Below are 27,461 nucleotides of genomic sequence, written 5' to 3' on the forward strand. Positions count from 1 at the left end.
GACTTAAATGGGAATCACTTCATTTTACAGGTCTAGACCTTGTTAAGAAAAACCTCAGCTGGCTTCTCTCGCCTATTATAACTTGTAATATGTACATCCTTTAAAACATCTCCTGGCGAGATGCCCAAGAGTCATTTGGTTCTGTAAACTGACTTTTTTTAAAGGGGGGAAAAAAAAAAACCGAACATCTCACTTGAGCATAGGCTTATATAAAAGAAGCTGGATATAAAAAGCTGCTGTACAAAACACCCTTAATCACTTGACTTTTTTTTTTTAATTAAAAAAAATGCTGTAAGGTGTTTAATGAGAACTAGCCAAACCCTGAGTCTTGCTGGCTAGAAGTGACTGCTTTCAACACTTCTAGCTGTTTCTTCTAGTATTCTAGCTTTCAACACTTCTAGCTGTTTCTTCTAGTATTTCCCTTTGCATTCCTAGGTGACCTGTTTACACTGTATATATATATATATATATATATATATATATATATATATATATATATATATTTTAGTTTAGAAACATCTACTGACTTCTAATAGTGCAGATGAAGGTTCCACGCTTGCCCAGGTTTTTCCAATACAGTTAGATCACAAGCCTTGCTACCTCTGTTCTCAGTGCTGACAGTGCACTGACACTGCCTCAAGCGTGCAGGGCTGATTGGAGTAGGTGAGCCAGGTGGTGTGCACTATGTCCTCTTCATCAAATTCTCCCCCTCAATTTGATCTCTTTTCTCCCTCCTCCCTTCCTCCTCACCACCACTACCTCTTCCTCCTCCTCCTCCTTCTCGCTCTGTCTAGGAAGCAAATATTGTAAATATTTTGAGATCATTTAAAATGTCTTCTGCCCTTACCCAGGTGAGGCTGAGCATAGAATTGCAGGTGGAGGAAACCCCCTCCCCCAGCGCCTCCCCTGCCATGGCTATTGAGAGTCCAGGTGCTAGTGAGCCCCATACTTTTGAGTGTGACTTGGGTTTGCCCCTCTTCAGGGAGACATTCTGTTCTCTTCACCCATTGTGTTCTGACCTGTGGTGGTGGTGGTGAATCCTTACTGTTACATTTGTGCTTAGCCCTCATGGGAATTTTCTTTCATTTTCTTGTGGTTATTTACATTTTCTTTTTCTGGACTGCCTGTCATTCCAATGTTGGACCTTCCTGGCTAATTCTTAATCCTCTGAGAGTTTTATCTTTTTTATTTTTCATCTCTAGCCTTTATCTGCTTTCAGAAATTTTATTCAATTTTATTTTCCCAGTATGAATGCTTAACTTTTAATTTCCAAAACTTAGTGCTGTTGCTCTCTGGTCTTGTTGCATAGTATCCTGTTCTTGATTCAAGGATGCAGGTCACTGTGGATGTTAATGATGGTGCTTTGAAGGAATTTTCTCCTCCCTATCTTGTCCTCACTTCCCCTAATCTTCCATTCTTGTTTGGTCTCAACTCTGTCTTTCAGATACAAGTGTTCTTCAAATATCTACTGATGCATCCAAGAGCTGGTTGGAAGCTCTGAGTGTCAAATGTTGTCACCAGGAAGGCTGGACTTGTCTATGGAAAATCCTACATACCAACATTTGCTCCTCTTCTCTGGAGCTCATTCCATTTTGGTAGAAATCTTTCCACTACTCCTGGCTGGGAAAGAGGAATATACACAGAGCTGCCCTAGCCCACAGAGTGCCCTTGTATAGTTTCAATAAAGGTGTCCCTTCTGGGCAGAAGCCACCCATGAGCACTTGGCTTGACTGCAGAAGGCACCTTTTGCCTCTTTCTGGGCAGATACAACCCTGAGCTAGGACAAAGCTAGAGGAACAGAGCAAAGGCTGGGTTTTATCTCCCATTTGCTCTCTTGGCCAGGTGCCTTTGTGCAGTGCACAAACTGTAGGGCAGTACCCAGAGACTCTGGTGTCCCCCTGAATGCCGAGTTCTGACCGCTGGGCAGGCAGTCTTCCAGTGCCTGTTGTAGCTGCTCCTGTGTTGTGTCTTCTATCTGGTTTGGAGCGTCTCGGTTCTCACAGAGTAAGAGTAGAGTGGTCATCTTGGCCACATAGTAGGGATAGGAGGCTTGAGAGTCATCAAATGCTCCTGTCATCAGCCCTGTGTCTCACCCCACCTCCCCCATTCCAGCTTTCAAGCCTTTCCTAGATGCCTCAGCCTGAGACAGCTCAGTGCTGCCCCCTTCAGGCATGTGGTGTTGGGCTCCCACTTCCACTTTCTCCAACAGCTTGCTCCTGCTTGCTATGAATGGGGTGGTGTGTCTTGCTTGCTGTTGCCTTCTCCCCATCCCTTTATCTACATGGTTGTATAACTTTCATGCCTTTGTTCTTATTTCCATAGGGTTCATGGTGGAAGAAGTGAGTCTGTGTTCATATACCATCTTTTGGGGGGGGGGTTGTTGAGACAGGGTCTCCCTATGTAACCCAGGCTGTTTTTAAGCTTGTGATCGTCCTGCCTTCATCTTTAGAGTGCTGGGATTATAGACATGAACCACCACACCTAGCTGTCATATACTGTCTTCACCCATAAATCCCCTTGAGTTTTCTCACTGGTTAGTTAGGCAGCTTGCTGCTCTGCTGACTTATTAATGAACCTGTCCTGAGACCACCGGTGCTGTTGAGCTGTGGTGCGCCAAGTGCAAGGCAGCGTTAAATCATACCAGTAAGTTCTGCTCAAAGGCCATATTCAAATGATTATTTCTTTTTGTGGTTATGTCATTGGACCACTGGATGACATGAATTTTTTCAACTTGAACTCAGTTTTTCCTAATTCTCCTGAAGGCCCACTGGAGTTTCGAGACCTGGCCCTCTCTCCTGTTTGGAGGAGACCCCATCCTTGGATCTGTGCTGAACTTTACCCCCCTGGACTTTTCCACAGAGCATCACATCCTGACATCCAAAAGTGGTCCATGCTAAAGCTTCTGGCCAACATGGTTTCTCAGGACCTTTCTCGATGTTTCTGCCAAGAAACAAGAGTGCAGAAATCTCTGCAATGCCCAGATGTATTACTTCTCTACTGGCATAATCTCTTCTGACTCCAAGTTAGGGGTCATCTGCAGCCACTGTTGAAGAGCAGGTAACTCTGGCTACTGAGGGGCTGTCCTCAGGACAACAAGAGTTAGGTTGCATGGTTGAAGGCTGAAAGTTGCTATCTCACTTGTTTGCTGAAAATTGTTTAGAGTATTTCCCTTGCTAGTTAGCCCAGGAGTGAGACAACACGTGTGCTCCATGGACCTTTGTGCCCAGGCCGCTCATCAGGCACTGCTTTGGGGAACCATATCCAGCAGCTCCTTAAAGTGAGCCCTCATTGTGCGGATTGTAGACTTTGTATGAATTGCACACTGCCTCTTCCGTTTCCTTCCCATGTGCTGCCTGTGTCTTCAGGCTCCACATGAGCACTCAGCCCTCCTCCTGGTTCTTCTCTGTGGTGACCTTGGGCCTTGTCATTTCTCACTGTGTGCAGGACAGGGCTTTGAGCTTGGTCTGGAATGGGGCACAGCCCTGAAGTTCCTGGTTTGGAATGTTGGCAGAAGTTACTAGAATTCCCAAGGTAATTCTTCGGGGAAGAATCACAGTGTCAGGAAGAGTGGCTTAGTTGTGTTTAGACCATTTCCTGAGGCAAATAGACCTTCCCAGGTGGGCCTGGAGCAGCATTGGACCAGAAAACTTTTTTGTCTATGTGAAAAAAAAAAACCAGATTGTGTGCTCTTTACCAAGTCATTTTTAAATACACACACGACTCAGCAGTCCTACAGCCCCGATTCCACTGCTAACTTGTTTAGATCCATGACACTCAGATGTCATGTCTAGCTTCATCTAGCAGGGGTGGGGGGGGGGTCCTTCGATAAACCCTTGTTATTTGTTTCTCCATCCATCCTCCCTCCTTGTCCGGGAGGTATTGTGGGTTTGGGAGTCAGCCACATCTAAGCTGTAGTCCCAGTCTATCATCTGGTCAGATTAACTTCTCTGAACTTTGCAGTGTAGACATTTAGCACATATTTGTTGGAGGAACAATGCAAGTTCCTTATGAGGTTGTAGACAGCTCAGTAGCCCCTGGTTCTCCTTTCTCCTGCTCTCCCAACTGAATATACTCCTTCGTCCTCTCCACCACACCACCCCATTTGCAGTTGCCCTATCTCAAACCTAACACCTCTTATAGAGGAAGTGTAAGCAAGCCATTGTGTAGTCCCTAACTCTCTCAGCCCCTTCAACAATGGTGGGAGGTGTTTATTTCAGGGAGAAACTAAAGCACAGGAGAGAAAGATAGGAAGGTCACAGCTAGAGCTCTTAAGTGGCAGAACCTGGGACTTATTTTCTGACTTTAGCTTTCACTCTCAACTTCACTGCTTACCAAATAATCTGATGCCCTAATGAGATTCTGATTCTTGGTGATGTCGGCCTAGTTGACAACTTATGGGTAGAAATTCTCCCACCTAGAAGGGAAGCAGAGGTCATTAATCACATTTGGTTACCTTCCTTACATTCTTCTCACCCCTCCCCTGTTGCTGCATCCTTTGACTCTCAACCCCATATTGAAATTGCTTAGATCTTTTTTTCATAAGCACATGAAATTCATGTTTAGCCCACAACTGCAAATTTGCAACCAAAATATCTGCCTGTAAAGGGCCTTTAGCAAGTGACAAGTCAGTGTCAAATAGCATACACAGTTCTTCAGTGACTTCAATTTACTGTGCATTCTGCCCCTCAAGCTTCCTACAGCTATCTCCCACACATGTATTTGGAATCACTTTTCTCCTTGAAAAAGCAATGCAGAGAAGGCCTGGAAAGAGTGTTAACATGAGGGCTGGAGATGAATTACTTGGGTGATGTCTCTCAGATAGGGATCATTGCTTCTTCAAGTTCAAAAGTCATGATTTTTGCATTGTTATACAAAAAAGAAATAGAACAAATGTAATTTGATAGATTTATCTCATTTGTAACAGCTACTTCTTTTAATTGCACCAAAAGTCAATAAGAACATACTGCCTGCAAGGCCATGCTTTAGGAAGGACAGCCACTTAATACCCATATTTCTAAATGTCATAAGGATTGTGACACTCTTTGAAGGAAACTGGGGGCACCTGCAATCTAGCATTGCCCAAAGCAAGATAATGCTGTCCTGGGCATCAGAGACCCATGTCCTAGCTTGGATAAGGCATTTACCTCTCAGGGTTGAAAGAGGGAACACCTTAGGAAAAGTCTTTTCTAGGTTTAAAAGCCCAAAGGTTGACAAGATAGTTCTTTGTGTTTATCTCAGTAAGTGGTCTATTTGCTTAAAATAAATGCACTTCTGTATGTAAGTGAGCTCCAAGGCTAGAGCATCACTTCCTGTTTTGTGTCTGAGAAAGATGCCTTTGGGGAGAATTTGGTAAGACACAGAGTCTGACTGTTAAAGATCTGGGGTGCAAATTTGGAGTCAAACAGGGAGAACTTTTTAGGGCCTCCTGAACTAAATTGGTCTCACATAAGCATCTAAGGCAGTTTCCCTGGCAAATTTCTTTAAAATTTGAAACAGTTATAAAGGACTAGACTTTTCTACCCCTCCCATCTTTTTCCCCTTCCCTGAGCAGTTACTCAAAATAAAAAGGCACAGAATTTCTGTGCCTCACCTTCCGATGTGAGGCTCCTCCCTCTTACAGAACATCCCTTGGGAGGGAGTAGTAGCTGAGGGCAGGGTCTGTGGTAAAGAAGATACGGGCTCTGTGCCCCTGAAATTGGACCCTAAGAATGCTGCCTGCATCCTTGACTTTGGTGCTGATCGTATCAGCCAAAGACAAATTGGAAAAATGGTTACTCCTTGCCGTACACTGTTGGGGCAAGTTATTAAACCTGGGGACAGGAGTGTGTTCTGAGCATGTTACATGGGAGTAGGTGTTCATTTTTCAGAGCCTCTGATACATTTAGCAGATTTAATGCTTCTTTAATGTCATGGTGGGACTTAATTGACTACGTCTGAAAATTTTTACTGAGAGCTCCAGAAGAACTATTGGGGGAAAAATAGAGATGTATTTTGTAGTACAAGGATTATTTTGTCTATAAATACATTTATATACATATATACACATAGATAGGCATATATATATATATAGCTGTAGCTTTATTAAAAAGGGACCTTTGTAAAAAATATTGTATGAATATGCACTTTTATTTATTGATTATTGTAAATGAAGGTGTAAATGGCTATTTGCATAATTTATAACCTGTGGGAAATTCACTGAAGTACTTGTTATTTTGACTGTTTTCTATCAAGGAATATTGGGTTTGGTGCTACGATGAATGATCTTGTAAAATTACATGTGTTATTAAGAAAAAGTTTGAATATAAATTTCTTGAACTGACCATCTCATTGGTAACACTTATTTCCATGTATGTTTGTGTTTTTACCAACCAGCAATAGCACCATCTTTCTTTTGTCCCAACAAACAATACTCTTACCAGGGCCAAAGTGAAACCCAATTCTCCTTGGGTACAAAAATCCTTGGATGCTCAAGTTCCTATTATAAAATGGTGTGGCATTTTCATATAACCCATACATACCCCTCTTGCACTTAAGTTATCTCTAGGTTAACACTTAATGTGATATAACTGTTATCCTGTATTGATTAGGGAACAATGAGAAGAGTGTGTTCAGTACAGATGCCATTATATATATTTCACCCCCAGTTCATTGAACCTCAGAAATGGAACCCACAGACACAGGGCTGCCATAGTAGTAATAGTAACTATATTGTTACACTGCTCGGGCTTCAATCCTGGGCCTTTTACTAGCCATGGGACCCATGGTAGTTACTATACTATCTCTGTTTTCCAGAACACAGAGCCTGAGTCAAAGCCAATGGGATATGGCCTCATCTGGGTGCAGAGGACAGCAAGAGTGGAGGAAGGAGGGAAAGCAAATGAAAGTTGCAACAGACATTTATTTTCACACCTACTAGGTATCAAGCCCTATAGTGGTGCTGAAAATACAGTAGCAAGCTAAAACAAAGTAGTCCTAGAGTTTGTCCAGTGGAGGGAGGCAGACATGTCATAACATATATCATGTCAGAGACATTAGTAAGTGCTCCAAGAAGGACAGGGAAGGAAGATCAGACTGGGGGTGGGTGGGAAGGAGCTTCAGTGCTGGTAGAATCATCAGGAAATGTCTCTTTGAGAGCACATTTGACAAAAGAGTGGCAGGGACAAATTTGTTTGAATTTCTGGAGGAAGATTTCAAGCAAAAGGAAGCAGCAAGTGCAAGGGCACTGAGACAGGACCGCAGCTGAGGGTTTTAAGGGACAGCCAAGTAACTAGTTTGGTGACAGCACGGTGGGGAGAGGGGAGAGAGAAGTTTAGGAACATAAAGAAGCAGGTCAGGATGTGGCAAGGACTTTGGCCTTGACCCTGAGTGGGCTGGGACCTGCTGAAGGGTTTTGAGCCATTTGCAGATAACTCTGGCTTCCATATTGAGGATAGACTCCAGGCAACAAGGCAGGGAAAATGTCCATGGCATAAGCCAGGGTGGGGCAGCAGAGGCACTGGACACGGATTGACTTCTGGATGCATTCTCAAAGGAGACCCTCTGGATTTCCTTGTATACTGGGTGTAGGGTATGAAAGGAGGGTTGAGAAAGGGCCCAAAGTTCTGGCCTCAGCAGCTGGAAATAAAATTGTTAAGTTAGCAGAGATGGGAAATGTGGGAAGCATGGATTTGGGAGCACTGGGAGTTTGAATCTGAGGTGACTCCTTTCCCGCTCCCTGTCTGAGGGTTGAGGGTTCTTGTCCCATGTACTGAGCCTACCCAGAGTAATTGCTCATCTGTCCACACTGATTAGAATTTGGAATCTCAGGACCCCTGGTGCACCCGGAGGCTTTTCCCACTTCCATCCTGTGGACCCCAAAGTGATAGCTCTGTCCCTACTCCTACCTGTGGACACCACCCCAACGTGGGCCCCCTTACCCTGTCATCTTTATATACAACTGCCAGGAGCCCTTCACAAACCTCCCCTGACCTTATGCAGAGCCTGCTCCCTGCTTGAGTGGAGAAAAGGAGAAGACACAGAGAGAGAGAGCATAACAGATGATCCAGCCCACTACAGAGAGGGGTGTGTGATGTCATAGGAAGATGAACCCTGCACTCAGGTTTCCAGAGCCTGTAGCCAGCTGTGCATAATCAGGCTTCAGCTTGGTGGCCTGAAGCTCAGTTTGGACAGGGAGAGGTGCCATAAAAAGCTGCAGATGTAAAGATAGGGTGACATTTCTCTATTAATTGCTGTAACATCTAGGATTAATTTCAGCTGCATGTGACAGGAAACCCAAAAGAGCCATGGCTTAAACACTATAGAAGTTTTTCTCTCATAAGAGAGAGACAGACTTGGCATAACTATTGTGTCTTTTCTGTTGCCCTAAAGTCCTCCCAGCTGTCATTCCCAGATGGTCATCCTTGTCCCCAGTGTTCAAACTGGAGACTACACATCCAGTCAATACATCCATGTTCCAGTTAGTGTTCAAATCACATAGCCGCCATGTTGTGTACAGAATGGATGAGACAGCTGCAGCAGACCATCCCTGCCTTGGAAAATATCCAAGAAGAACCACCCAACATATGAGGCTTCATCTTATTATTTGAGCTAAACCACTGGCCACAGCTGCTAGGGAAAAAGGAAACTGTCCTTTGGAGGGACATGGGGCTACATGAATTATGAATGAGGAGAAGGGAGAGATGTCAGTTGGGACAGCAGCTAGCAGCCTGGGTGATGCTTGCTTACCTCCTGGTTGTCGGGTGTTGGGCCACCGTGTCCCTTCAGTCCATCCGTATGGAAGGCTTGCTGGGTGCAGGGCTAAGTTGTGGTGACAGAGATGGGAAGGAGGCAAAGTCCATTCTGAGCAGGAGCTCACTGAGTACCTCGGGAGGAAAGTGATGCATAGGAACATAACTGCCATTTTGGGGACTCTCTCAGATGCCAGGTGATAAACATATCACACAATCATGGGACTCTCACATGTTTGGTTGTGGACAGCTGTGTATTCCCAAAAGAAGACTGAGACTGGAAGAAAGGAATGAATAAAGATGGTGGGGCAGAGCTAGAATAGGAACCTGGGGCCTCTGGAATTATTTTGGCACATTAACCAGCTTTCTGGCTGGAGGTGGCCCCTAAGAGTGTGTGACCCAGGGCGGGTGATCTGGGCTGTTGCTGGGCAGGACTCACAGACAACCCTGGGGAGAGAGTGACCACGGGGTGGTTTGATGCTCCCACCCTCCATAGGGAAAGAAATGACAGAATTTCTGTCATCCCTGACCCAACAGCCAGTTCATTCACGGACCTCAGACCAGCCTCAGATTTCCCAAGCCTCCGTTCCCTTCAGCTGTGAGGTAGAAATCCTAACAATGACCCCACTGTGAGGACTAAAATGGGCCACAATATGTAGAAACACCCAGGAAGTAACCCAAGTCCAGATGGCCATGGTATCATTGGGATGACTATCTTTCCTTTTCCTCTTAGAGTTCCAATGATTTGTCTTAGCATTTTACCCCCAATATTCATCATTTGCAGACTTTTTATGCCACCGCTATAACCCTGGAGATGTCCTCAATGACTCTGACTTTTCTAGACTGAGAACAGCATTTCTACATTGCAATCCTCTCTGGCCCACCTGTCCTGATTTGGCAAAATGGGTTGGAGGAAGACACAGTGGGTAGGTGTGGGCACAGTGCCAGTGGCTTGAGAACCCTTGTGTGAGATCATTCTGGACTGAAGAACAGCCTATCTGTGGTAACCAAAAGGAAAACTCAGAACAGTGGTTTTTAATTTAATCATTATAAGTATACCAATTGTATATCTGGAGTAGGGGTAGGGATAGGGAAATGAGTTCAAATCACTTGGGCTGTGTGTGCAATTGTTTACTCAAGAAGTATTTGCTCAATATCTGGAGATTATGGGAAGATCCCAGGTGATGCTTAGGGTGGGAGATGTCCATCCAAAGATGGAGCTCATGGAGGGAGGACCCTGGGCTTGAGCTGTGCCAGTCTGGGGACAGAGCTTCCAAAAATCACAGCCCATGGGGAGAAACCAGAGCTTCCCAAACCATGTGGGATGAAGGGCTTTAAGAAAAAAAGATTTTCGCCTACCAAGCATGAGGCCTTGACTTCAAACCCCAGTCCCGCTAAAAGAAAGAAAAGTATTTTCAATTGTCACAGACCTATTTCTATGAAATACAGTAAAAATTACCTGAAAAAAATTGAAGTTTAAGATGACATAATACAAATTTCATATTTCTCTTGTTAGATTCAATGTAATCAAATCATGCTGTTAACATCCTAAGAAGGCATCTAAACGTTGCCCTCAGTTACCGAACTTGCCTGATGGAGGCCCAAAGACCCACAGCAATGGCGAAGCCACATTGCCTGCAACCATCTGTACTTTCTTATTTTTTTTTCTTATTATTCATATGTGCATACAAGGCTTGGGTCATTTCTCCCCCTGCCCCCACCCCCTCCCTTACCACCCACTCCACCCCCTCCCTCTCCCCCCAACCCCTCAATACCCAGCAGCCATCTGTACTTCCTAAAAGGGGATCATAGTCTTTGTTTTTGTTTAAGGCAACTAGAATAGTTATTAATTAGATTACCTACTGTAGATAAGCCACCTCTTATCCAACCTTCACGTATCAGCTCATTGGTTTGTCTCAGCTCATTATTTTTGATAATTTTCATTTGCTCTCAGAAGGTGTAAAGCGCTTACAAATGTAGTCTAATTTTGTTTTGAGGAGAAGCCTGTGGGGCTCACAGAGTCACATGCTGTTCTTATTTTACTGATGGTGTAAGTGAGCCGAGAAAGATCATCTGATGATGACAATGATGGGGGTGGGAAGGAAGAAGAGGAAGAGGAGGAGGAGGAAGAGGAAGAGGAGAAAGCAAAAGCAGTATTCTCACTGCAGGGGACTGGCAGTAGTCTGGCCTGTCCCCACCTCGCTGGATTTACCAAGTGCCAACAGAACTAGCTAGTGGAAGGATCATAGGAGCTTCACTCCACACAGCCTTAACCAGCCAGTATGAGCCTCCTTCACTGAGCACAAACCCTGGCAAGTAGGGCAACCTACTTGAAGAATTCCTCTGCCAGGGGAAGATACTGTCCAGGACTGGAGGCAACTGAGGATGCAAGAGATTGTGTGTGGCTGTCACATTGGACACCAGTGAATGCCTGGCTTCAGTAAGCTGGCATCTTCCAGCACTGCCTGGGCAAAGTAAATCAGACTTCTCCCAACACTGCCAACACTCTGGGAGCCCCGGGCACAAACCAGGGAAGGAGAAGGATCCCTCAACACCACCTTGGGCACAGCTTGTTGAATGGGGGCTGGCATTATATTCTGAAGTCCGAAGGCTTTGCACCTTAAATCAGAGATAGACAGTCTGTTACATACATAAAGGCGATGGGAAAATATTTGGCTTTTCTAAATCAGTTTTCACTTTTACTGCCTGCATGATAAACAGGATACAAGTCCAAGCTGCCCTCCCCTCCCCCAACATATGCTGCCATTCGTATTTTAAAGTCATTATTAAAAGCTAGCTAGTTCATCCCTGGATATGGCAGGTTTGGTCTCTGCATTAGGTACAGTTACATTTGGTTAGTAGGATACACTTAATGATAGAACTCTAACTATAGTACTTCACTATATAAGGCATAATTTCTCCTCCTGGGTAACTGAGGTCTATGGCCCTGAGGCAGTGGCTCTGTCATTCATCAATATCCCAGGTTTCTTCTATTTTCTGTCTTCTGTTCTGGCTTCCCCTTCAGGGTCTCTTTTGATCACAAGATGGCCTCTGCACCCCATCTCCACATTTCTGGATCAGGAAAGTAGAGGAAGCTACAGGAGAAAGCAAAATATAAAGTCTGGTACACTTCCATAGATGTCTCATTGGCCAACATTGCAGAACGTGACCACAGCAGGGCAGCAAGGGAAGTTGGAAAAGGAAGGCTGGAAAATGTAGTTCTGTAGCTAGGAATATTGCTGCCGTCTGTTAACAAAGGAGAAGTAATAGTGTGGAGGCAGCTAGCAGTGTCTGCTCTGGTCTCTTGTCATTTTGGTGAATGGGTTACATCATTATTACACAGGTGTTAACGAGGTAGGATACCTGATGACTGAAAATGATGGCTTGGATGTTGACAAGAATCACATCCTGGACTGGTGAGAGTAACAGAGGACCTGTGACATACAGCAGGGTCTTGCTGACCTGCGGCTCCCACAGCCTATGGAAAATGACAGCCCTGGTCTGACCATTCCAATTCCATGAACTTTCCTACCGGACATATGAGAGGAGTTGATGACACATAACCCTGTCTTCAGGACTTACTGACAATTAACCCAGTCTTCCAGAACTGACCACCTCCATGCTGCAGACCCCAATAAAAGCTTGAGGTCTTGGGACCTCCAGCATAGTGCTGGCTCTTGATCCTGCCCACCCTCCCGTCTGGAGGGTGCACTTTTGCTTTGCTTTGACTTTGCTTTGCATTAATAATAAACCTGCCCCTGCTTAAGTCTCCTCTGTGTCCATCCTTAAATTCTTTCTCCAACAAGACCAAGAACTTTCTGACCCCCAGATGCAATGCCCAGAATCCAGTAACAATTACTTCTCCAACAGGACACTGAAAAACAATGACCTTTATCAAGCACCTGTCATAAGTCAGAAAGTGCATCAGTGCCTTGAGGTTTGTTTCTCCTTCCATCTTTGCAATAACCCTGGAGGCGGACCATTACCATCTTCATTTTGCAGACAGAGCAATGGAGGCTGAAAAATGTGTCTTGAAAGCAGCGGGTAACAAGGCCTCAATTTTAACATTCATCTGTCTGTCCCTCAAGCCCACCTTTCCACTCTTACTTGGTATACAGCTTAGTTATCACCTCAGGGGAAGCTGGTGCAGAGAGGCTCTCATGCTGAGGATCCTTCTTCCAAGCCAGCACCTCTGAAATCTCAGTGAGGTCCTCACTGCTCTGTCCAGTGGGCTCACTCACTGAAAGAAATGATCAACATCCAGCTTCAGACACCTATCTGCTTGGTTTTTGGATTCTGTAAACTGTTTGGTGGCACAACTGTAAGCACGAGGGTTGAAAAGCTCCTCTTTTATTCTTTCTTGGGATCCAGTGAAGCCTGAGTCTTAGGGAAATTGATTTGTCAAAATTCTTAGTTCCAAGCAAGAGACATGGACTCTGGACAATGGTGCAGAAAAGGAAGCAAAAGGATATGGATAGGATACTTAATATTACTTGGGCTTTTTGATTGCTTGTTTGCTTATTCTTCTTGAATAATCAAAGGCTTTAAATTACCACCCCCCAAAAAAATAAGTAAAAGGACAGAGGACCACTGGTAGAACAGCAGGGAGAAGCAGGGAATGAGACTTGAGGTTCTAAAGCTTTGAAAACAATACACACAGCAGATGAAAAAAATCTCTGCAGAGCACCGACTCCACCAAGTCCTGCCTCTCCACTGTCCCTTCAGTGCCACCAAGGCTGCCTCTCCACTGTCCCTTCAGTGCCAGGAGCTCAACCCTGCAAACTTAGTGCTGCTGTCCTCAAAGACAGATGCTCTTGCCAACACCAGGCCAGCAAAAATGCAAGTGCCACAGAGCATTTTTTCCACTTTTCAAAGCCATTGTTCATGGTTATGTCATGCATAGGTCCAGCTTTGATTCAAGTTTTCACCCTTATATTGGAAGGCAGGATTCTATGTGCAGGAATCTCTAAACATAGGAAGACTATTCCAAATATGAATAAGCCACAGGAGCAACCCTGTGTTGATGGAAGTGTTCTTTATCTTGACTGTATCACTATAATGGCTATGAATTTTGCAAAATGCTGGGAGGAAACAAGATAAATGGTTCATGGGGTCTCTGAATTCTTTCTTACAACTATGTGTAAATTACAGCATCTCAATATAAAAATTCTTGAAACTCAACAGGAAAACAACCACCCAGTTAGAAAGTAGGAAAACAATCTGAGCAGACACCCCACCAACAAAGATATACAGGTATCAAATAAGTATATGAAAAGATGCATGACATCATATATCATTAGAGAATTGAAAAATTAAAACAACGATGAGATATCATGCAGAGGATGGCTAAAATCCAAAAGGTTGACAACACCAAATGTCAGCAGGGATGTGGAGCAAGAAGAACTCTCATTCACTGCTGGTGGGAACATGAAACAGCACAGCCACTTTGGAAGACAGTCTGGTGATTTCTTATAACCCTAAGCATACTCTTACCATGTGATCCAGCATTTACCAAAATGAGTCAAAAACTTATGTCTATACAAAAACTTGTACGTGGATGTTTACAACAACTTTATACATAATTGTCAAAACTTGGAAGCAACCAAGATAACCTTTAGTAGGTATAAATGGATAATCTGTAGGATAGTCATGCAGTGAAACATTACTCAGCAATATAGAAAATACACGAAGGGACCTTAAGTATATTGCTAAATTAAAGAAGCCAGCCTGAAAAGGCTACCTAATGTGCACTTCTAACTATAAGACATTCTGGAAAAGACAGAAAGATGGAGCTAGTAAAAAGATGAATGTTGCAAAGGTTCGCTGGGGAGGGATGAATAGACTGAATACAAGATTTTTAAGGCAATGAACTGCTCCTGTATGAGACTGTAATGGTAGGTACATGTGACTATGCATTTGTCTCATCCCCTAGAACTACATAACACAGAGTAAGTCCTGATGTGAACTATGGGCTTTAGTCAATTGTAATATATCAATATTGGTTCATCAATTGTAACAAATGTACCATCCTAATGTAAGATATTAGCAATAAAGCTTGGTGTGGTGTCACATGCATGTAATCCCAGTTACAAGGGAGGCAGAGGTAGGAGGATCTCAGTCTGAGAACAGAGTGAGCAAAGTTAAGGTGAAAAGCAAAGGATTGGCGGTACTGTTCAAGTGGTAGAGTGCATGAGACTCTAAATTCAATCCAAAAACAAAAAACAAACCACAAAAAAGATGTTAGCAACAGAGGAAATTATGAGTACAGTGGGAGAGTACATGAGATCTTGCTGTACTTCAGGATCCATTTCTTGTTAACTCCAAAAATGAATTATTTGTGTTTTTTTGTTTGTTTGTTTGTTTGTTTTAAGACAAGCCCTCACAATGTAGCCCAGGCTGGCCTTGAAGTCCTAGGCTGAACTAATCCTACTGCCTCAGCCTCTTGAGTAGCTGGGACTATAGATGTATACCACTGTGCCCAGCTGAGTGTAGTATTTTTAAAAAAGAGAGAATCATGATTATAACTGGGCACAGGTACAGAATTACCTAGGAATTGGAGGGCTGCACCTGTGCCTAGTGAGAAGCTTTGAAGAGTCAATTACTTCAGAAATAAATAAACACAAGAGTGACAATGGTAGCTAAGGAAATAGAAGTTAAAGATACCACTTTACACATCTTAAATTCACAAAATATAAATTGAGGCGCTGTTTCCACACTTGTCAAATTAACACCCACTGAAGAGCCTGCCATCTGGTGTTCACCAAGCTGTGAGGGGGATGTGTGACAACACCCAGCTGGTGGCAGCAGATGTGATGAACACTTTCACTTGTCAGTGCGGTGAGCAAGAGCCGGAGTTCATGTTGTTTGTCCACATAATTCTAGAAATTTATTGTAAAAAATTTTCCTGAGAATTTGGTCATGGCAGAGCCCACCTACAATCCCAGCACTTGGAAGGCTGAGACAGGAGGGTCTCAAGTTTGACCCAGCCTGGGCTCCACATCCAGACCCTGTCTCAAAACCAAAAGCAAACAGAAACCATTTCCTAAGGATCTAATTGGTCAGAAGTTAAGACCTATTGTGAAATATTGTTCTAATAAACTTGGGACATTTCAAGAGTCAGGAAGGGTGGAAGGCATGACAGGTCAAAAGAAGCTTGTGAGACGTAATAACCAAATGCAATGTTTGGATTGCAGATAGACCTGGATTTGAATGAATAACTGTACAAAAACTTCTTCAGACATGTGAGTAAATGTTACGATGGCCTGGACTATTGTTCATGTTGTGCATGAAAATGGCAGATGATTATGTGTTAAAAAGCCATAATCAGAGATGTTGAAGTACTTATGGGTAAAATGGTAGGCAAAAATAATCCAAATATTACATTTTGTGTATTTCACAACAATTAAAACAGAAAAAAAAATGTGGGAAGGAGAGGGGGATGAAATGAAACAGGATAGGCAAATGGTGATGTCTGAAGATTTGTGAAGTTCATCTTTCATTTTTATACACTTGAAACTTCCACAGTAAAAAGTTGTAAAATCTCCTCTATGGCAGACTATTATGCCTTATTATCTGTTCTAATTTAGCTCTGTCCTAGTTGCCTGGCAAAGACTGCATTTCCCAGCCTTCCTTGGAGCTAAGTGCAGCCATGTGACGAAGCTCTGACCAATAAGAAGTGACAATGATGTACAATATTTATGAATCTTGCTGTTGACATACTGTACATGTGTTCCATGGTCCTTGCCATTTCCCCATGTCCATTCTGCTGGGGTCAGAACTTCATAGGAAACATAAAATTAACTCATTCTTTGAATTTATGGTGATATTCCTGAGTACTTTTGCCAAGAAATAACCCAAAAGGGAAAAGATTAATTCATGAAAATGTTTGTTTGTAGCATTTTTATCACAATAAAATATTTTAAAAACCTAAATGACAAAACAAAATATGATACCAGAACAAAGGGATATTACGTAGCCATTACAATGTGTGTGCTCTCTGTGGGGAGATACTGAAAAATGCTTGAGTGAGGTGAAGTCAGAACAAACACTTCTGAATACAATCTTATATCTATGCTCTGGTTAGGTTTTGTAAAAATTGTACATAAATAAAGACAAGGAATGAAGCAATCAGAATAATTAAAGCAGTATATGTGTCAAAAGATTACAAGTAGAATTTTCTCTTAAAATGTTTTTGTTATGTTTTTACAGTCAAAATTAGAATATTTATTCCACGCTTTTTGTTTTGCTCATTAGACTAAAGCAGTGGAAATTTGTTGAGATGAAGAATTCCCATCTAACCAGAAATTATAACATCACACTTGATCTTGGACAGCCCTACTATTTTTCCACCAACAGTGCACAAATTTCTGTGGTCAGTCTGGTGTAAATTAAGTAACTAGACCACAAGATCTTTCAGAAGGGGAGACACAGCCTTATTTATCTGTTTTCTCCAGGCCCACTATGGAGCTTAGCACAAGTAGATGGTGAATACCAATTTTTCCATAATCTATATTAGGAGACCAAGATGCGAAGACAAATTCTAAACCAGCTGTTGTCAAAGGATCCCTGTTTGAGTCTGTGGAGTTCATGGATTCCTTCTGATTACCAGACTTAAACTAAGCCAGGGAGAGACTCTATGCCTGCCATGTTTGATGAGCGGCTTTGAAATGAATGACCACTTGATGTAGTCATAGAAATTGGCTCTAAATCAGGACAAGAGGTATGAAGCATCTTCCAGTCTAATTTTATGTATAAAAATAAACTGAGTACCAAGGGGTCAGGGTTCCTTGGTTACTTTCAGTAGAACTTCACTACTGAAGATTTGGGCCTTATCAATTATATAGTTGTTAATTTAGAAAATGTACTTTAAATATATACTCATAAAATAGTGTCTGTTGTTTTCGTCTTTTTATTTGTGAGTTGGCTGCTTTTAGCTGAAATGTAAATATCCCTGTACATTTTATCTATTGGGACCCTGAAGATTTCATTGTATCTGGCTTTTATTAATGCTTCTTTTACTTATATCAATTGCTTTTAATCACTGTAATTTTTAGGGAAATACTTCAATAATATTTTCCAGTAGTTTACAACTAACAAGAATAAACAGGACAAGTGAATCCCATGGCTTTTAATATGCTTAACCAAAAAGTATGAACTGTGAAAATGTTAATAATTTCACATGGTATATGAAACACAGAGTAGATCACAGTGAAATATATAGCTCCATCTACTGTAAATCCTTTGAATTGGCCATCTCCAGGTTTTGTGCTTATGGATTGGCTTCCATAAGGAATTTAGGAGTTTGGTGAGTAATGCTGTGCTCCAGCTTTTTGCTAGACTTGGAGGAACATAAACACAACGCAGATGACGCAGCCGCAATGGAGCTGCTCCTGGTTGAAGTTGGAAGGCGGCTCCTGGTTCAGGCTGATGTTAGCTCTGCCATTCTGTGCTGCCTCAGAAGGGCCAAGGGATTTGGAAATCAAAGCAGCTTCTCTGCTTTACCTACAGCCATAATCACTGGAAAGGGACAAACCTGAGTGAAGAGTAGGACAGGGACTTTAGGAAAGTGCTGGAGTGGTGAGTGGGGAAGTTCAAGTGCATGGGGCTGGGGAGGGGGAGGGGGAAGGCAGGACCAATGGTGTGTCCACCCATGCTAGACTGACCACCATTTCCAGGCAATGAAAGGAGCTGGCCAGACTAGGACTCCCTGATATTCGTCCACAGCAGTGGTGCCCAGCAGACCAGATATCATGTTCTCAACTGCAAGAACCTTCAAGGGACTCTTCTCTGGGAGACAGAGGACACTCAAGGAAAAAAAAAAAGAAAAAAGAAAAAAAATGTACCTATGGTAAGTGCTAGAATAAAGTGTCTACATTATGCCATGGAAATAGTGAGAAGGAAGAATTCTGTGAGAAGGAAGCAGGGAGCAGTGCCTGGAGTAGCAGGGTGTCAGGTGGCAAAATGGAGTGACCTCACCAAGAAGGAGACAGTTGAGATAAACACTGAAGAATGATGGATTTCCAAGGTCACAGAAAGAGAGGAAGGGGATTTCAGGCAAGAGGAGCAGTGAGAACTACTGCATAGAGGTATGAAATTTCATCATGGTTTAGGAAACAGTGTGGCCTGGTGTGACCAAGGCCTAGATCGGGTCAGGGCAAGAAGTTACATAAGCAGGGACTGGCTTCTGCAAACTTTGACCTCTAGGTATCTGCAGACTCTTGGGAACCACTGAGAGTTTTGAAATGGAGCAGAGTCAAGAGAATAATCAACTGGAAGCAAAGTGGAAGGTGGATCATGACAGGACAAGGATATGGGTTAAAGAGGCTGGTTCCGAAGACAATGGAGAGCTCAGGAGAGAAGCTGAGGACCTGAGCCACAGCGGTGGCAGCGGACAGAGGAGCAAATAGGATCACAAGATGGAGCTCAAGTTCACCTATGGATTTCATAGCTCTGGGCCCCTAGCTGAACCTGGGTGGCACCTTTAACAAATCGGGACTTTAGGGATGAATAATTGTGGGATTGTGTTGCTGATAGAGTAGAAGGGACACTGGATATGCTCTACCCATGTTAGCTATTATTTTTATTTATATAAAAGACTAAGCCATCTTTTATGGATCTTTTTCAGGTACTCATCTTCATCAGTAACCTTTAGGAAAGTTATAATAAATTTCTTTAGATTAAAAAATGTGATATATGTATATATACAGATGTATATATGTATGCACACATACATGCAATGGAGTATTGCTCAGCCATAAAGAATGAAATTATGCCACTTGCAAGAAAAATGGATGGGATGGAACTGGAGATCATTATATTGAGTTAAGTAAGCCAAGTTCAAAAGCCAAATATCATGTTTTCACTCATTTGCAGAATCTAGGTCTAAATTAAATAATAATAATAATAATGAGACTTGAGTACAAAAGGGGACAGCGTCCTGTGTGGCATGTGGGGGTGGAGTGGGGGTTCAACAGGAGGAGGAGGAGGGGAAATAAAGCGTGTACCTGGGGGTGGAGAGAGTCAAAGTATGTTACTTGCATACATATGGAGATAGCATAAAGAAAACCACCAAACAGTGTTTTTAAAAAGAAGGGAGGACGGAGGGGGTTGAAAGAATATAATAGAGGAGTGAACTTGCTCAAAATACACTATATGAATATATGGAATTCTCACATGAAACCCCCTTATACTATTAATAAATCCTAAATAGAAATAAACTTCTTTAAATCACGAAAACGATCAAAGATCACTAGAGAAACTGGTTTATTGCACTTGGCATCATCAATCCTTAAAGCCTTTGTAACTCTGTCCATCCAATATTGCCTCTAAAAAGCAGCTGAAAAATACTAGGACACTATTGCACCCACATTACCCATGTCTCCTACCCTCACAGGGGACCATGCCCTTCCCAATGTCAGACTCATCCTCCACTTACCCCAGCCTCTGGGGGAGTCTTACAGGATGGCTGGTGTTCCAAATACATTTGCTGAAGAATGAATGAATGGATGGGTCAAACAATAAAAAGAACTGAATCCTTGAAAGCAAACCTTTCTTTTGAATTAAGTATAATTAAATACAGTATGTGTCAAATGGTTCAGCCAGGAGAAGTGCAGAATGAATCCTTGATAGATCCTCAGACACTTGATGCTGGAATCTGCAACGAGCAAAGGTAAGTCTCAATCCTACCCAGAGGCAGCAGAGGTTAGGCCACCCACATCCTCCTTCCTCAGAGCAGCTCTGTCAACTATGGACTCATCAAAGAGATTGGGTTGAAGGATAATTGGCCTGAGTACAGCCAAACCATTTGAGTTGAAGCTTAACTTAAAATGTTAAGTGTAGTTCAAATATTCATTGTGCAAGGTGAGCAGAGAAAGTTAAAAGACTCTGGTTGGGTTTTACATTTGCAAACCAAGAAGATAGGCAGCCTTTCTGAAAGGGATTTGGGATGCAAAATCTAGGTTCCCTCCTTACCTGGTAGAGTGGAAGCTTAGTCACTATCTGCTTCCCTTGGTTAATCTTGAAAGACCAACAATAATTTACAGATGCAAAAATAATTTGTTTATGCATTCTCTTTCCTAATAATGGTTGACTGAAATAGCAAGAAACTCGTCAGTGTTCGAGGCTAGTTTGTGCATGTAGATAATCAAAGAGCAACCAATCTAATTGGGAGAGGTGGCCTTAATTGCCTAGATGTAAGATCCATGCTTTAGTGATCAAGCCTTTAAAAATGGAAGTGGAGGGCTAGAGGCACACTTGCCTTGTAATCATGAAGCCCTGAGTTCAAATCCCAGTACTGCAAAAAAAAAAGAGAGAGGTGGAAGGCAGAGATTGACAGGAGGCTCAGTGGTAAGTGAAGTGACACAAGAAACAAGCATACTCTTCCTTCATGGAAAAACACCTACAGATTGTATCCAAGCTTGCTGAAGCTCCTAGTATATGCAGGCATGTGGCCAGAATCTGAGGACAGCAACCATAAAAGTCAGGGTTCTGACCTTGGGGAGTGAATGCAGATGGGGAGGGCACAAAGATTGTGAGCCTAACATTCCTCAGTAGCCCCAGCACCTAGCACCCATGGTGCCCGCTAGCCATAGGGCTTTGGGGGATGTGTGCTGGGGTGAAGGCAGCCCAGTGCCCTGAGGCTGTGGGACTCTGGACTCTGTTCACAGGGCTACTGTCTGTCCTGGTCCTGGAGGTGCCAGGAGCACTCTAGGTGGAGGGAAGAGAGGCCTTCCCCTACTGGAGTCCACAGCAGACCACTGAATCAGGATTACCTGGGGGTGAAGGTGACCCTTCAGCCTGAAGCGTCCCACCCTCCACCCCAGAGTTTCAAAGGCATCGTGGAGAATCCGCACTCCTAACGCATTTTGGAATAAGAACAGATCTGAACTTGAAACTCAACTTTCCCATGTCTGTCTAAACGTGGGAAAACTAAAAAATCCCCCTGGGTTTTGCTTTCCTTGTAGGCGCTGAGAATGAGCATCGTTACTACCCAGGGGGTTTTGCTGTGGGTGAAATGAGTGCTTGGCAGCTCGGGACAGGGGGAGGCAGCACAGGAGGCCGCCTTCTCCATGCTGGATTTCCGGATGACCAGTGCATCTCCTCCCATCACCAGTCTCTCCGTGCCTCCCACTCTTTACCATAGCAGGCTCCTGTGCAGGGGTCTCTGAGATGGTTGTCACTGATGCATGTTCAGTTCCCTCACCAGCAGTTTTCTAGCTGAAAAACCGCTCCTTCACCCATGACCACTGGGGACCACAGCTGTATTTATGGGTTCCTCCTCAGGTGACTTTCTCAGCCTCCTAAGTGGCTCTCTTCACACCAGCATTGCAATCCAGCTGTGCATGAACATTCTGCTAAGGTCTAACTTATCTACTTGCCTCCCAAACCCCCTGAAATATTTCAGTTCCTTTATTTTTTTTATTGTGATAAAATATATGTAAAATTTACCCTTTTAACCATTTTGTTTTGTTTTGCTACATTGCCAGGCTGGCCTTGAACTAGCAAACTTCTTGCCTCAGCCTCCGAGTGCTAGGATTATAGGCATGTACCACCTCACCCTGCCCTGTTTAACCACTCTTAAGTTTTTAATTCAGCAGCAGTGAGGTAAATCACAAGAAAATTTGACCACATTATCCATTTTCAGAACCTTGAAACCAACCCAAATGTAAAACTCTTGCATGCACTAACTACTAACTTCATTTCTGTCTTCCTCCAGCCCTGGTACCCATCATGATCCTTTCTGTACCTACAAACTCACCCATTCTAGGTACCTCTCATAAGCAGAATTATATGGTATGTGTCCTTTAACACTTGGCTTATATCACTTAGCATAATGTTTTCAAGGTTTATCTATATGTGTCGAATTTTTATTCCTTTTTATGGCTGAATAATATTCCATTGTATGACTATATCACATTTTGTTTATTCAAGGACAAATGGGCTGCTTCTACCTTCTAGCCACTGTGAATAATGCTGCAGCAAACATCAGTATATATATATATATATAAGAAATTCTCTTTTCACTGATTTTGGGGATATGGCTAGCTCTCATCTCTACTTTTGTTTCTTGGCTTCATTTTCTTCTCTTGAAATGATTCTCTTCACACTTGAGGAACATGGTCACTAGTACTTCCAGGACCATGTACTTATAGCACCCTGGTCAATGAGGTAAAAGAAATCTGGGGTGGGGTGGGGGGGGAGTGATTCCTAGAGAAGGATTCTGACTGGCCTGGCTGAGGTCATGTGGCCAGGAGAGTGGTGAACAATTATTGCTCCAGACTTCACATGCCCAAGGCTAGGAGTACACTCTGTGATGGGAAGCCTCATACAACTCATTGTCAGAGGTGGGGTCATGGGAAGAGACCTTCCTACGTACAAAAGGGTGTGCTGTTACCAAAGACAGAGCAATGAGTGTGTGGCCCTATACCATGGGTCACTGCCTTCTGTGAGAGTTAGTGTACTCTGAAACTTGCCTTGAAATTCCAGGAAAGAAGTTATGTCCAGCTAAATTGGAAACAGAGGAGGGCATCTTCTTAGTGGTGGGATGGGATGGTGAGTAAATAGGTGTTTAAGTTATATAGATTATACAAAGACAGGTTTGTTCTCCCTCTTCCTTACCTTCCCTCTCTTTTTCTTCTCCCTTCCTTCCTGTTCCTCCTCTCTTCCTTCTTTCTTCCCTCTTTTCCTACCTCCTTCTTACCTTCCTTCCTTCCCTCTTTTCCTCCCTTTTCAACCTCTCTCCTTTCTTCCATCTTTTTTTCATTCCTTCCTGCGTATCCCTTCTCGCCTCCCTTCTTCCTGCTTTTCCTCCTTTTGTTTCCCTTCTCTCTCCTAGGGCTTCCCTCCCTGTGCTGAATTCTGGAGTCACTAGATTTAGAAACCTCTGATATTTCTTGGTGACTTTTATTATTCCACTATTTCTCTAAGTTTATCAGTGCATTCTATTCTAAGGTAAATCTTTCTCTTCTCCCCATTTATTTAATAATTTTTATATCAGCATGGACTCATTGATTTCTAAGGGAAAATAAAAATTAGCCCATAGAAAATGCACACAACATGGTATTGTACCATTGCTTAATGTGGGCTAAAATATCAGTCCTAAGATTTCTACTGATCTAAACAAAGTGTGAAAATTTATCTTTCACAAGATTTTATGTCTTGCTAGGTGCCGGTGGTTCAGTTCTGTAATCCTAGCTGCTCAGGAGATAGAGGTCAGGAGGTCAGCCAGCCAAAGCAAATAGTTCATGAGATCCTATCTTGAAAAAACCCATCACAAAAATAGGGCTGGTGGAGTGGCTTAAGGTGAAGGCCTTGAGTTCAAGCCCCAGTACTGAAAAAAAAAAAAGATTTTTATGTTTCCAGATTTAAATTGCATCAGCAAGTAGAGCATAAATAGACCACTGGAAGAGACAGAGTCTAGAAGTGAACACCTCAATGAATGACTAATAAATTGGCAACTGGAAAAAAAATAATTTGGAACCACACCTCATCCCATGTGTTGAATCAATTCCAAATGGATCAATGATTAATTGCAAAAGACTGAAAGTCTACATGTCTGTCAAAAGAGAATTGGTAAATTATGGCATATCCCTGAAGTTAAATGTTATGGGATTAAAAAAAAAAAACAGCAAGGAACTGTGTATATATTGCTATAGATATGTCTTCTGGATATATTACACAAAAAAGCAAGGTACAATAGATGGGTATGGCATGCTAGCACTTTTGTAAATGAAGAACACACAATAAATATCTGTCTTGACTTGTGCAAGCATAAAATCTTTGAAAAATGAGCAAGAATCAGTGATTACCTGATTGGGACATGAGGGTAGGTGTGAGAGAGAGACTTTTTTTTAACTGTTTATTTTTCTTTGATGGTGATCATAATCCTAAGAGACACTATCCCAAATGCTGGAATTGCAAAAGATTAAAATCTGTAAACTCTAAAACCCCAAACTCACAATCCCAAAAGATCCTGAATGTTGAGATTCTGAAAATTGTAGTGTCCACTGGGAAAAGGCTGTGTAAGAGGACTAGAGAGCCAAATGCTGGGGAAGAGATTGGTGCATTTTGGTTGTTCACAGGATAGGTGCATCATGTGAGGGAGAATAAAAATGGAGAACTAGGCACGTCGGGGAGGTGTTTCTGGAGGAGGTGTGGGCGAGTCTGAGATTCTTTTCATATAGCTGCATTTGTTGAAGATAACGTTTCTTGAGATTTTAGCTTTTGGGTGACTGCATATGCAGTTGTATTGTAGTTTTCTTTTCTTTTTTAAAATGACAGGGTCGCCTTGTGTAGCCCAGGCTAGCCTCAAACTCATTAGGTAGCTATGTGGCTCAGGCTGGCCTCTACCTTGTGATTCTCTTGCCTCAGACTCTCCAAGTGCTGAAATTACAGATGTGTGCCACATCTGGCCCCATTGCAGTTGGCTGTTTTTTGGCAATACTGGGGTTTGAACTCAGGGCCCCAGGCTTGCTAGATATATACTCTACCACTTGAGCCATGCTCCCAAACCTTTTTACTTTGGTTACTTTTGAGGTGGGGTTTTGAGTTTATGCCGTGTAGCTGGGATGACAGATGCTGTACACTTTTTATTGGTTGAGATGGGATCTTGCAAATTTTTTGCCCACTCTTGCCTGGGCAAAACCGAAAATCTCCCAATCTCTGCCTCCTGAGTAACTGAAATTATAGGCTTGGGCCATGGTGCCCAGCTCCATTGTTGTTTTTGAGCCATCTCATGAAAAACTTTGTTTCTTTGGCCTCCTGATATTTCAGATGACTGAAGTTATAAAGCTGGTGTGCACACATTTACCAACCACAGTGACATTCATTTTGTACATTTCACTTTTTGATCTATTTTTTAATGAATATATAATCTCCCACAACTGGTATGGCTGTGCAACTGGTGTTAGTATTTGAGGGCTTATGCTTGCAAAAATACGTGTGCTATTATTGCCTATTTTACTATGTAAAGTGACCTATGACATATTCTCATGGGTTTTCATGTTTATCAAACAAATTTCTTTTAAGAATGTAAATAAATGTCTTTCAAATTTTAAAAATTATCTTTCCAGAATTATATTTTTTGAACTTGGATCTTTTGGGATTTTTAGACTTTAGGCAATTTTGATCTTTTGTGACTTCAACATTCAGAATTATAGCATTTGGGATTTTTTTTTTGGGGGGGGATTATGTTTTCTTGAGAGATGAACCATATGTATGTACTACATATTTTGAAAGTAAGCAATCATTGACGATCAGAAAAACCTACTAACAGAGAAGCCCAGTTGGTCTTGAAAGACCCTGGAGGGAGGGGTTGACAGTTGTACTTGCCCACACATTTCCACTGCCAGTGTACCCCAGTGCACCCCTACACTTTATGGATTATCTCCAAAAACCTTTTACATATTTGCTGGGGGATCCTATTGCTCACAGGGCTTGACATGTAAGAAACGTCAGGTTTTGAATATGCAGGCCTGCCAAAAGCATTCTGACGTCTTACTTTTGCCCATGATGATTGTGAAGCTAGTTGAAACATCAAGCCAATTTAGGATAAACAAATGACCAAAATCTGAGCACAGCAGTGACTGAGCACACCGATCCCAAAGCCAGATTAAGGTGCAAATCTCAATTATTCACTGAGTAGCTGCCGACTGGCTGGAAGTTACTCAGTTTCTTCATGGAGCTCAAAGTACTCACACTAGAAAAATAAAAAGAAACAAATGAAGCCAGCAATTACCCCAACACACCAACAATATCTCTTCATCTTGCAACAATATAGTTTTTAGTGAGATCTTCGGCATGCCTTTCGGAAATCCACTAGCTAGCTACATTGAAGCGCTCCGTGGCCAAGCAATACTCACAGCAGCAGGTGCCTGATGCTGACTGTCGCGTGCAGGAGGAGCCCGGCGGCGGGTGCCCTTCCTCACCTGGGGCACAGCCGCCTCTCAGGGGGGGCCTCCTGGAAGGGATGCCTACATTTGGAGATTAATCAAGGCGGGTTTCTTTACGCCAGCCACTTCACGTCCACGGATACTTCAACTCACAGCTGGCTACAAGAAGCGGCTGCGCTTCCGACCCATGCAAATCAACATTTGCAAGTGGGGGGGGGGCGGGGAGGATGGAGGGGGATCGGGGCGGGGGGAGACACTGCTCATTCTTCATCTGGTTCCCCAAGTTCTGGGGATGTTTATCTCCCTAAGTGCGGAAGCTGCCCACCGCTAACGCAGGGACAGCAGTGACTCGGGAGTCCTTTGAGAAGGGAGGGGAGGGGTGGTCACAGGGCCGAGCTCCGCGAGAACAATTAGCACCGGGGAAGGGCCTCGTGGAGCGGGCGGGCGGTGGGTACCAAAGGTACCACGATGGAGGCGGGAGAGCTCCGAGAGCCGGAGACTCCGCTAGGCCAGCGGCCCGGCCGCGAACCGCGTGAGGACAGCCTAAGACGCACAAGCGGTGGCCGAGCTACGAAGCTGAGCCTCGGCGCTGGGCCGCAAACGCAACCTCGGCCGCCAGGCCCGCGCCCGCTGTCTCCTAGCTCCTGAGTGGCCGGCGGGCCGGGATTAACCTTTCACCGCCAGGCTCTGTCCAATCACAGGCCCGCTCTCATGCGGCCGCGGGGCGAGCGGAGCGTGGGGGCGCGGAGCGGCGGCGCGGCGCGGGTGGGATTCTCCAAGCGGCTGTGCGCCGTTGCCGCGGGCCGTGCGCGGGCTGCGGGGTGAGCCGGGCGCTGCGCAGTCTCCG

At 43.5% G+C, this 27,461-nt stretch overlaps 1 long non-coding RNA gene across 2 annotated transcripts; it reads right to left on the reverse strand.

The window, feature by feature from the left end:
* Positions 1-4,332: 4,332 nt before the first annotated feature.
* LOC141421490 (uncharacterized) lies at positions 4,333-26,811 on the reverse strand. 2 transcript variants are annotated; one of them, XR_012446043.1, is made up of 3 exons: positions 26,585-26,811; positions 8,725-9,003; positions 4,333-4,414 (listed from the first exon to the last, which is right to left on the reverse strand). It is a non-coding gene; the product is annotated as an uncharacterized lncRNA (long non-coding RNA). The 2 variants fall into 2 exon arrangements; XR_012446042.1 differs by lacking the exon at positions 26,585-26,811 and having other exon boundaries at positions 8,725-10,406.
* Between the last annotated feature and the right edge of the window lie 650 nt (positions 26,812-27,461).

The sequence above is a fragment of the Castor canadensis genome, chromosome 3 (genome assembly GCF_047511655.1).
Source record: "Castor canadensis chromosome 3, mCasCan1.hap1v2, whole genome shotgun sequence".
NCBI lineage: Eukaryota > Metazoa > Chordata > Mammalia > Rodentia > Castoridae > Castor > Castor canadensis.